Here is an 11,701-nt window from a genome sequence, read left to right as displayed (position 1 = left end):
AGTCAGGGTATCAAGGGATATGGGGATAAGGCTGGAAAATGGGATTAGAATAGTTTTTTTTCCCACCCCATTTCTTTTTCCCTTTTCCTTGGAGCAGACTCGATGGGCCAAATGGCCTGCTTCTGCTCCCTTGTCTTGTGATCTTGTGATCTTGAGAGAGCAGGGTTGTGGATTTAACATCATGATCTCATAGATAGGATCTGAGGGAGATTAAGAATATAAATTGCTGAGGGACAGAGATTCAGGGAGAAGGTAAGGGGGAGCAATTGAGTTTTCATTCGGTTATGATACAGATGCTCACTAGCAGAAAGCAAAAACTGTCCAGTTTAATGAATGGATTTTTTCCCAAATGCTTGAACCAAGTCTCTCTGTGCAGCAATCACTCATTTTATGACCAGGCACTAACCGCCAGTCTAGATTTTGTGCACAAGACTCTGAAATTTGAATATACAAGCCTTTGACTAAAACATTTTGTTAGTGATTAAGGAACAGGAATACTTTAAATTTCTCAAGTAGGTACAATCATGGATTAATTAAGCTACTCTAATAATTCATTCGCGGTGCTTTGTACAATTGTCAGTTTGTACACTTTGCCTATTTACGACAGCTTTTCCCTTTAAATTTTCTCCTTGTCCTTTCTTGTGCACTAAGAAGCAAAAACCATTAAAGTCCACAGGACTCCTCCTGCTGTTTGTCTCTTATGTACTGTATGAGTAATCCTAAAAGGGGTGACACTGCCACTGGAAAGCATTCCCTTGGGAACTGGTGATTCACAAATCTAGAATTTCCGAGCATGTCCTTTAAAAAATAAAATTGTTTTATTCACCCCTGACTTTCTTTTCCATTAAGAGCACTCTGTCTCTCTGCATTCATGTTATTTCTCTCTTTCATTTCTTTTTACTCATGGCTAATTTATCTACATTATCCTGACTTTTTCTTCCTTTCTCACAGGGGCAACCTCTTTACAATGATGAATTTTACTCACTCGCTTCTCTTACTATTTACCTTCCACATATTCCCCCAGCTCCACTTCCCAGCATAAGCCCTTACGTTAAATCTTTAGCAGAAGAAAGTCCATTTTTGATCATGCACTGTCTTTTAAAAATGGCCCCACTTTTGTAAATAACTAACTCCTTATCCTATTTAACTGACACCCTCTTACATTGCTCACCCATTTCTCTGTCAAATAAATCAAATTTTCACTCCAAATTATGTCTTGCACATCTATTGAAAATCTTTTACATAAATTAAAGCCATTAAAATAATTAACTGCAGATTTCTAAATTACTGTCACTTCATACTTTGCAGTTATCAAACCTACCATGGAGTTTCCACATGTCTGCCTGTGCAATGGTAAGATGTGATACAGGCAGTACATCAAGTTCAGCTCCTGCAGAGATCAGTGTAGCTGGCTCAGACTCAAGAGGGCATAGATTTTTACACTGTCTATTTCTACAATACTTAACAATGATTTTTGCATTCCAAAAATCAATAGCACCCTTTAAAATAGTGAAGGTGGTGGACTGACAGACAGAAATTCAGATTTCCATTTATATTGGAGTTGGAATTGGGTTATTATTGTCACTTGTAACGAGGTACAGTGAAAAATCTGTCTTGCATACCGTTCGTACAGATCAATTCATTACAACAGTGCATTGAGGTAGTACAAGGTAAAACAATACAGAATGCCGAATAAAGTGTAACAGCTACAGAGAAAGTGCAATGCAGGTAGAAAATAAGGTGCAAGGTCATAACGAGGTAGATTGTGAGGATCAAGAGTCCTTCTTATTGTACTAGGGAACCGTTCAATAGTCTTATAACAACGGGATAGAAGCTGTCCTTGAGCATACTGGTATGTGCTTGTAGGCTATTGTATCTTCTGCCTGATGGGAGAGGGGAGAAGAGAGAATGTAAGGGTGGATGGGGTCTTTGATTATGCTGGCTGCTTTACCAAGACAGCGAGAAGTATAGACAGAGTCCATGGAGGGGAGGCTGGTTTCCATGAAGTACTGAGCTGTGTCCACAACTCTCTGCAGTTTATTGCGGTCATGGGCAGAGCAGTTGCCATACCAAGCCATAATGCATCTGGATAGCATGCTTTCTCTGGTGCATTGATAAAAGTTGGTGAGGGTCAATGGGGACATGCCAAATTTCTTTAACCTCCTGAGGAAGTAGAGGTGCTGGTGACCTTCCTTGGCCATGGCGTCTACATGGTTGGACCAGGACAGGCTATTGGTGATGTTCACTCCTAGGAACTTGAGGCTCTCAACCCTCTTGACCTCAGCACCGTTGATGTAGACAGGAGCATGTACACTGCCCCCCTTCCTGAAGTCAATGACCAGCTCTTTGGTTTTACTGACATTGAGGGAAAGGTTGTCGTTATGACACCATGTCACTAAGCTCTCTATCTCCTTCCTGTACTCCGACATCATTATTTGAGATACGGCCCACTATGGTGGTATCATCTTCAAACTTGTAGATGGAGTTAGAGCAGAATCTGGCCACACAGTCATGAGTATATAGGGAGTAAAGTAGGGGGCTGAGGACGCAGCATTATGGGGCACCAGTGTTGAGAATAATCATGCTGGTGGTGTTGCTGCCTATCCTCACTGATTGCAGTCTGTTGGTCAGGAAGTCAAGGATCCAGTTGCAAAGGAAGGCGTTGAGCACCAGGTCTCAGAGTTTGGTGATGAGTTTACTTGGAATTATCTTGGAACTACCAAATATCTTCATACTTGAATTGTGTTAAATGCATATGAATGCATTGAATTAACATAATAAAGTTAAGAAATTACTGAGTAAAACAAATGCAAAGGGATAGAACTGAATGAAGTGTAATATGAAAAGCATTACCGTGAAAAGATTAGATGATAACGAGATGAGTCCTCACAGATATGGGACATATTGTTGTCTTATTTAAATTAAAAGAATTGTGAGAGTCTTTTGAAAAACACTTGATCACCTCTCTTGCTGTTCCTGGAGATTTTTTTGCAATGGCTTCTTTTCACATCCCCATTCATTTGCTATCATTGACCCCCTTGAGGTAGACCCAGTTGTCTGTACCATTCTTTCTCCTCACCAACTGTTCCAGTTTGTTCATTGTTTCTGTGTTTCCAAACTGTCTTTCTGAAGTCCAGTTTTGGATAAGCTACAGCCCATCGTCTTTAGCCTCTGCCATGTGCACCCTTCCCTGGTCATGGGTTCCAGTCATTTCCTTTGCAAACGTTCTTGGTTGAATGGAGCTACTTGCAAACTCAGCATCCTACCTGATCCAGAACTGAGCTTTCAAATCCAATATCATCCTCACCACAAGGGCTGCTTACTTCCTGTCTTGTAATATTGCCCAAGCCTGCCCCTGCCTCTGCCCTTGCAATGACAGCAGATATAGAAATTGACTGGTTCACAGAAAACCACCATCAACAGTGTTACTGAGTTGAAAAACGATCATTAATATTGAAGTCCTCAATTTCTTGCATGTCATTGCTAGTGTTCTATGGCATTACACATATTATGAAAGCGGATCACCTAGAAATTGGGTTTCTTCCTCTTTTGGTGTGATAAACATGTGCTGCATATGGTGCTAATGCCCACCTGGATGGAAAACTATTTTAAACAATGCTGTGGGATTTTCACACAGAATTGCAGCCTGAAGCAGGACCTGCACAGTTACCATCAGGAGCAGTGCACAGAGCTCTCACCTGTTGTGACATTGCTGCTCTGATCCCTGGGATGTAAGTCAGTGCCTATTAAAAAGAAACTTCTCCCAGTAAGAGCTGCCATTGGGGAACGGGAAATGCTGGGAAGAGGAGACGTTCTACTAGGAGGCAATCTACTGTGCGTCCAGGCATCCCAATAGATGTTCGTCTGGCCTGATAGAATCCTGAACCACAAGTAGCCACTAACCACTCTAGGGTGAGGACTGATCAAGGGGCCAGCGATGGCAGTATACAGCCCAGAAATGCCTTAACTAAAAGGTTGTGACCATTGAAGGGAGGATCATTGAATCATCTTCCACACTGTTGATCACTGAAGACTGAGGCTGGCAGATGCTGTGTGTAAGACACAGTTCAGTTTCATGAATTGTTTTCTGACTCTTGCGCAATGTGGTCCTGGTTTTTTTTGTGAGTGAACTGTGATGGTCATAGGTTGCCCAAAAGATCCACTTTTGCTGGAGGAAAACTGTGTGCTCTTTGACCTGTGACATTCTGAGGTGATGCTGAGAAAGTCAGCTGCTCTAAGGTGAATTGTGCATCCCAGCACTCAGACCAATTTCCTGACAAGAGTGATTTCACCTGGAAGTAATTGGAGGGACCATCTACTCCTGGTAAGGCCTCCTACATATTTATTTCAAGTTTCATTTTTTTAAAAAATGAGCAAATACATCCAGTTTCTAGGCTTTGAGGGATATGTCCTTTTAAGGTTACAACATCTAATTGGTGTTAAACCAAACAGTGTTCAAATAGTTATCTCAGAACAGATGAATAGTACAAAAAGGGCAGCATGGCAGTGTAGCGGTTAGCATAACGCTATTATGATATGTATTGTAGATACATCTGCTTGGACTATGATAATTATAACCTTCTTCCTACGTACAAGCATAATTTCATCTGCTAGTTAATTAGATAGAATGTACAACACAGAAATAGATCAATCCTAACTCAGGTAGTTAATGCTAGTAGCGGTTAGCGTAACGCTATTACAGCGCCAGCGACCCAGGTTCAATTCCGGCTACTGTCTGTAAGGAGTTTGTACATTCTCCCTATGTCTGCATGGGTTTCCTCCGGGTGCTCCGGTTTCCTCCCACATTCCAAAGACGTACAGGTTAGAAGCGTGGCAACACTTGTGGGCTGCCCCCAGAACACTCTATGCAAAAGATGCATTTCACTGTGTGTTTCAATGTACATGTGACTAATAAAGATGTCTCATCTTAAGTACCACACAAATCTTCCCAGTTTGCCACTCGAAAAGCAAAGACTTGGTATTTCATTCACAGCAGCTGGTTTGTACACAAATCTTACATCAGTGGTGTTCTGACGGAAAGTAACATTGACAATCCATAACTTTAGCTTAACAGTTCAACCAAGTGACACCCAGGAATGATAGCTGGGCATCCTAACAATTTGAAATAATGCAAGTAAGTGTGACAAAGAGGGCGTACACACATAATGCCAAAATTATGATATGTATTGTAGATATATCTGCTCGGACTATGATAATTATAACTTTCTTCCTATGTACAAGCATAATTTCATCTGCTAGTTAATTAGATAGAATGTACAACACAGAAATAGATCAATCCTAACTCAGGTAGTTAATGCTAGTAGTGGTTAGCATAATGCTATTACTGCGCCAGCGACCTGGGTTCAATTCCGGCCGCTGTCTGTAAGGAGTTTGTACGTTCTCCCCGTGTCTGTGTGGGTTTCCTCCGGGTGCTCTGGTTTCCTCTCACATTCCAAAGACGTACGCGTTAGGAAGTTGTGGGCATGATATGTTGGCGCCGGAAGCGCGGCGACACTTGTGGGCTGCCCCCAGAACACTCTACGCAAAAAGATGTATTTCACTGTGTGTTTCAATGTACATGTGACTAATAAAGATGTCTATCTATCTACCTATCTATCTATCTATGCTCCACTTGAGTTTCCTCCTGTGTTCCCATTTTACTTTAGTTAAACCAATCAGTTTTTAAAAATTTCTTTCTTCCTCATATACCTATACAGCTTCTCATTAACTGTATTTATGTTGTTTTCCTCAATTATAGAATGCAGTCACTATGTCACTTTTTAAGTAATCTCTGGCTAAAGAGAACTTTGTATTTGTGTTGCACCTTGAAGCTAAAAGTGGAGTGTCATCAAACAACATTTGGCTCTGAGCCACACATTGGGGCAGGCAATCAAAAGCTCAAAGGTCTAAAAGCATAAAGAGAGGTAAAAAGATGGAATGGGTTAGGGAAGTTCTTTCAGAGCTTAGGGCTTTGCCATCTGAAGACACTGCCACCAACAGCAAACAAGCAAAACTTGGGATTATTCAGGACGCTGGGACTGCAGAAGTGCAGATATCTTGGAGGACATCCTTGAGATGAAGATGGTGAACCAAGAAGGGATTTGAAAACAATGATAAGAATTTTAAAGCCAAGTAGCTGCTTAATCAGGATTCAATGTAGATCAGTGAGCTCAGAGGTGATGGGTGAATGGGACGATGTCAAAAGTGTTCCAACAATTAGTAACACAGATTTCTCTGAAAACAATGTTCTATTCACTGGACATTAAGGATGATAACATCAAAACATAACTGTTTTCTGGCATTATACACTTCCTGTATGTTTATATGGTGATGCCTTGGAGAACATCAGAACAATTCCAGAGAACAGTAAATTGGGGTTCAAGGTAAAGTGCATTTACTGTCCCAAACATTGTTAGTGAGGTGAACGTAGAAATAGTGAGTCCATTGCTTCTCAAGGAAATTGGGTTAGGGAGAAAAGAAGTATATCTTGACAATGATAGCATGGACATAAAGGTAATTGAATATTGTATCATTTGAATTATTCACACACAAAACCTTTAAATAGGTTATGTTTCCAGAAGAAATCTGCATGACCAATCTATTAGCTTTATGTCTCAGCTAGTTTCTCACCTGTGAGAAATATAATATTGGATTTCTTCACATGTACCATCTTCAATAAAATGGCTTAAGGAGAGATTTAACACCATGCTCAAATGATTGATGAGGGAATACTCAGAGCACAATTCCAAACACTGTGATAAACAATTGCTTCTTTTTGCAATACAGTAATACCCAACAGGGGGTTCAGCTTTTTAGAAAGCAAATGCATGGGTTCAGAGGATAAAGCAGTTTTACATATAATTAAATGTTCTTCAGCATTAAGGAGAAGAACTCTGTTGTAGTCAAAAGAACATTGTTTAAATTTTGAAATAGTTCAAGATAAAAAGTCACTAGCTGTTGGAATGATGAAAAAGGAAATATTTAATAACTGCATAGTAAGTACTACTAACATAGTAAGTTAAATCAGTATAATCACTCCCCAATGGTTCAGTGAATAACTTATCAATTGTTATGATACAAAGACATGCCGTAAAGAATGTCCCAAGTATGGTTCATGATTTATGTTATTAATTGAAGAGAGTGGTAGGAGGCTGGGACAGTTGGCCTCACTGTCCATGCAAAAGGGAAGCTAAGACTCCTGTTTACTACCCTACAATGTGTTTTGTGATACCTTTATGATCTTCACTGTCTGCATAGGGAATCATCTTACAGCTGCAGTTCTTTAATTAGCATTCACTTCCGCATTTTAAAAAATGACAGCACTCCCAACTACATACACTTGTCATTCCACAAAAAAACTTAAGCTGGCAACTGAATTTGGTGGAGAAGATAACTTTTCATAGCTCAGATCATAATATGGTCATTAACACTTCCATAGATGAAACTAATAGCAGCAGCATCATGGGACCTCAAGAGCAATGTTTACATTTACTCCCAAAGCTAAATTTTGAATGGTTTGCCAGCTGGATTTTGTTTTTAATTGTATGTGTCAAATATGTTACAGAAGGAATCATGTGTGTAGTTAAGCCTACAAAGTTTGAATCAGCCTATCATGGACAATATCATTCTGGAATGTCAGGAGAAATGGGAGAAGCATTGGACAGCAAGGCAAAACTTGAAATCTGCTGTTTAATGGAAAACAATGGGCAACTGATCTACTGTTTGGAAATATTTTAAGACCACAAGACCAAACATGGTTGGCAGGTGGAACAGCTTCAAGGACCTGAGTTCAATCCTGACTTTGGCTGCTGTCTGTGTGGAATTTGCACATTATACCTGCGACCATGTGGGTTTCTGCTGGCTGCTCTGGTGTCCCCCCACATCCTGAAGATGTGCCGGTGGGTTAACTGACTACTGCAGGTCGTCTCTAAGTGTAGGTAAGCAGCAACAAGAATCAAAGGCGAGTTGATGGGCATGTGAGGTGGAACGAGTGGTGGGGTGGAGAAAGGAGTGGGGAATAGGATGAATGGGATTGCTCTGCCAGGGACTGGCGTTGATTCAATAGGCTGACAAGCCTTCTGTGTTGTAGTAAGCAAGTAAGACATAGGAGGAGTAAACTACACAGTCCTTCTCACACTTTGAGGAGCTCTAGGATTTTAATGAATGGATAAAGATAGTACACAAGCATGTATTTGTATGTTTCTGGTCAGTTCCTTATTGATCTGTTGGAAGTTTGCTTTGTGTGGGTTTGGAATTCAGTCACGGGAAAATTGCAGACATAGGGAACACTATTGGCTTTATAGAGAAAATAAAAAGGAAGCCAATCAAAATATAGACGGATGCTGTCTGAGCTCAGCTGTGGTGATCTGGCATCCTTCAATCACAGTTAATGGGAAGTCCCTGACAGCTTAACAGTGATTACAACTGAACACTGGAAATGTGCTTTTCAAAACTTGCTCTTAATTCCAACTAATCAATAATGCACTTTTACACCATTGATCCCAAACTATACAAGCAATAGTGAGTGACTTGCTTGCTTTATAAAAGGAGACACATATAATCCAAGATATTAAGCAAATTTTATCACATGGGGATGGCAGTAATTTGATGCACTCAAAAAACGCTCCATTGCAAGACCCAATGCAGCTTAAGGTTCTGTCCACTTTTGAGGCTGAGCCAACCTAAAAGAATGATGGAGGGAGGGGGGCAGTGCCACCAGTCCCACCAGTACCTGTTGTAGTTTTTGGACCCAGACCAGTCTGGTTTCACAAAAATAAAACTTCTAAAAATTTCTTTTGGTTAGCTCCATTGCAGTGATAAGGACACAAAAGCAGGGAAATTGTGGGCCGAAGGGCCTGTACTGTGCTGTAATATTCTATGTTCTATATGTTCTATGAAATTTGTGGGATTTGTACCTGAATTTAGCGTTGGGATCCTAAAAGCAGCTTAGGACCTGATTATTGTGGAGAACCAGCCTTGCACCTGTTTTTGTACATCCCTAATTGCAAGCCCAATTAAATATGACATGAACTGGGCCTTTAGCATCAGTAATATTCCCGAAGTGTATTAGGCGCACACCCTGCCCCTCCAATTTTCCTGCTCCTTCAATCACACAAAGAAACACTGGGGCTTCCCTTCCTTGAACTAATCCGTTCCCCTCCTACAGTTTAACACACAATTGTGGATTATTCCCTCCACTCCCAGGCTTCAACCATCAGCTGCCTGAAAACCCCCTCGCCTGCCAATGTCCAAATCATTCCTGTCAGGAGATGATGTGAGTCAACATTGCAACACATCATTAAGACTTGGGAGTTAAAATAGTCTCAGCTTCAGGACCACAGAGCCTGTCATACTTACAGGTGTCACTCTTACACCCACAATTAAAACTGGGACTTCTGTTAACTGAATTTCAAGAGCTGGTATTAGTCTTCCAACAGCAGCAATAATAATCACCTTTACTAAAGTAAAAGTATCCAAAGTAACTTCACAGGACTGTCATCATCAATATTAGACAGCAAGCTACCAAGGTAAATGCAAAGAACTGATATATGGAATCAGTTGAAGGAGTTAAGAGAGGGGGAATTTGAGGCCTATTGTGCCAATGGCATGGAGATTAATAGTAGAATGAGGAAGGTCAGGGGATATGCTGGAGGCAGACTGGGGAACCTTAAATCATGAAGGGATGCAAATGGTGGGAATCATAGAGATAGGGACTGGCATTGAAATAGGCAAACCTGAAGATGACAACTGGATCATTGAGGGCTTCAGAAGCTGATGGGTGGCAGTGAGGTGGAGATGGGCCATTTATCATCCTGCGCCATACACACGATGCTCTTTGGGAGGTTAAACCAGGGCAAGACATGCATATGAATAGCATGGCCCCAGGGAGTGTTGTTGAACAGAGGGACTTATAGGTACAAGTATATAGTTCCCTAAATGTAGTGACATAGGTAGACAGGGTGCTGAAGAAGGCATACGGCATGCTTGCCTTCATTGGCTGTGACATTGAGTACAAGAGTTGGGATGTCATGTTACATTGTACAAAATGTTGGTTGCACTTGGAGTATTGTATGTAGTTCTGGTCGCCATGCTATTGGAAGGATGTGACTAAGCTAGAGAGGGTGCAGTAAGAATTCATGAGGATATTGTCTGGACTGGAGGGCTTGAGTTATAAGGATAGGCTCGAACTGTTTTCTCTGGAGTGAAGGAGGCTGAGGAGTGACCTTATAGAGGTTTATAAAAATCACGAGGGGCATAGATAGGGTGGATGGTCACGGCCTTTTTCCCAGGGTAGGGGAGTTTAAAGCCAGAGGTCGTAGGTTTATGGTGAGAAGGGAAAGATTTAAAGGGGACATGAGAACTGCTGGATACATGGAATGATCTGAGGAAGTGGTAGAGGCAGGTACAATTAAAACATTTAAACATCATTTGTACAGGTTCATGGATGGGAAAAGTTTAGAGGTCTATGGGTCAAACAGATGGTTGGTGTTTTGCTCCACATACGGTGCTTGACCTGCTGAGTTCTTCAGGCAGTTGGTTTTTTTGCTCCAGGTTCCTGCATCTGCAGCATCTTGTGAATCCAAGTTTTTACCCATGCCTCTGCAATCGTCCTGTGATACATTAGCAAATAAATTTAGCAAGTAAATTTAGCCAGTTTGATTTCCTTGCTTTGAAGTTGGTGGATCCTTTACAACCTATGAACTTCTGGATCTTGGTTGTAGAAGATGAGTGAATAATTGGGTGAAGTCTAGAACCAGAGAAACAGCGTTATTCCAGAATATTTTATATGGCTTGTGCAACCTTTCAGTAAATAAGAGTAAACTGTACTTGAAGAAGGGAAAGGAAGCCAAGGATGATAATGGAAAGGAGAGAGGAAACTGCTCTACATTCAATATGGCAAGGAGGTGAAAGGAGGACACTGTGCAGATTCACAGTGAAGGGAAGAGAAGGGCGAAGGAAAGAATCCAGGACTGAAGGAGGGATTGAGTAGGAAGGGAAGAGGAGGTGACTAGGCAGAAGTGCAGTATATAAAGGGAGGTGCAAGGGGAATCCAGAGTATAATTAATTCAACAGTGAGGTATTGCAGTACCACTAATATCCAATCCCAGCCTCCAGAAAGTCCTGACAAGCTTTGACAAGGGGCAATCCTGGGGGCAGAGACTCACCTCCTGTTAAAGCCATCAAGTCTCTGTAACAGTTTCCAAAATGACTCTGATATTAAGATTGCTTTAAAAGTTAAAAGATTAAAATTGTTTTAATTTTTTTTAAATAAAGCACATTAAAACATTATGATACAACTAGAAACATCAATAAAAAATATCAAAAGTAAATAATTTGTCCCTCCTAATCTCTAGAGTGGGGCCCCCATTCAACACTGGGTGTGGCAGGTGTATTACTGGAGGTCTATTTCACAGCAAAACAGGACTCTGCCATTGGACTCTGTCTTGAGTTATGTGGACTCACTATAAGTCTATGCCTTACATGAGAATGGCTGAATGCTTACTGTTCCCATTGGAACCACAGGTCCTGTTCCTTGACCTGGTCTTCACAAATGCTTTAAGTCATCATTTAGTCTTTGAATTGTTGTGAGTTACAATGACGATTGGTTAACTGAACATGTATTAACTTGCCAAGAAAGTGAGTTACTATTAAAATATTCATTCACTACATGCACTAAGCGGCTGGTAACAGGATTGCTTCA

Source organism: Pristis pectinata, chromosome 4 (assembly GCF_009764475.1).
Source record: "Pristis pectinata isolate sPriPec2 chromosome 4, sPriPec2.1.pri, whole genome shotgun sequence".
Taxonomy (NCBI): Eukaryota; Metazoa; Chordata; class Chondrichthyes; order Rhinopristiformes; family Pristidae; genus Pristis; species Pristis pectinata.
This window is presented reverse-complemented; position numbering follows the sequence as displayed.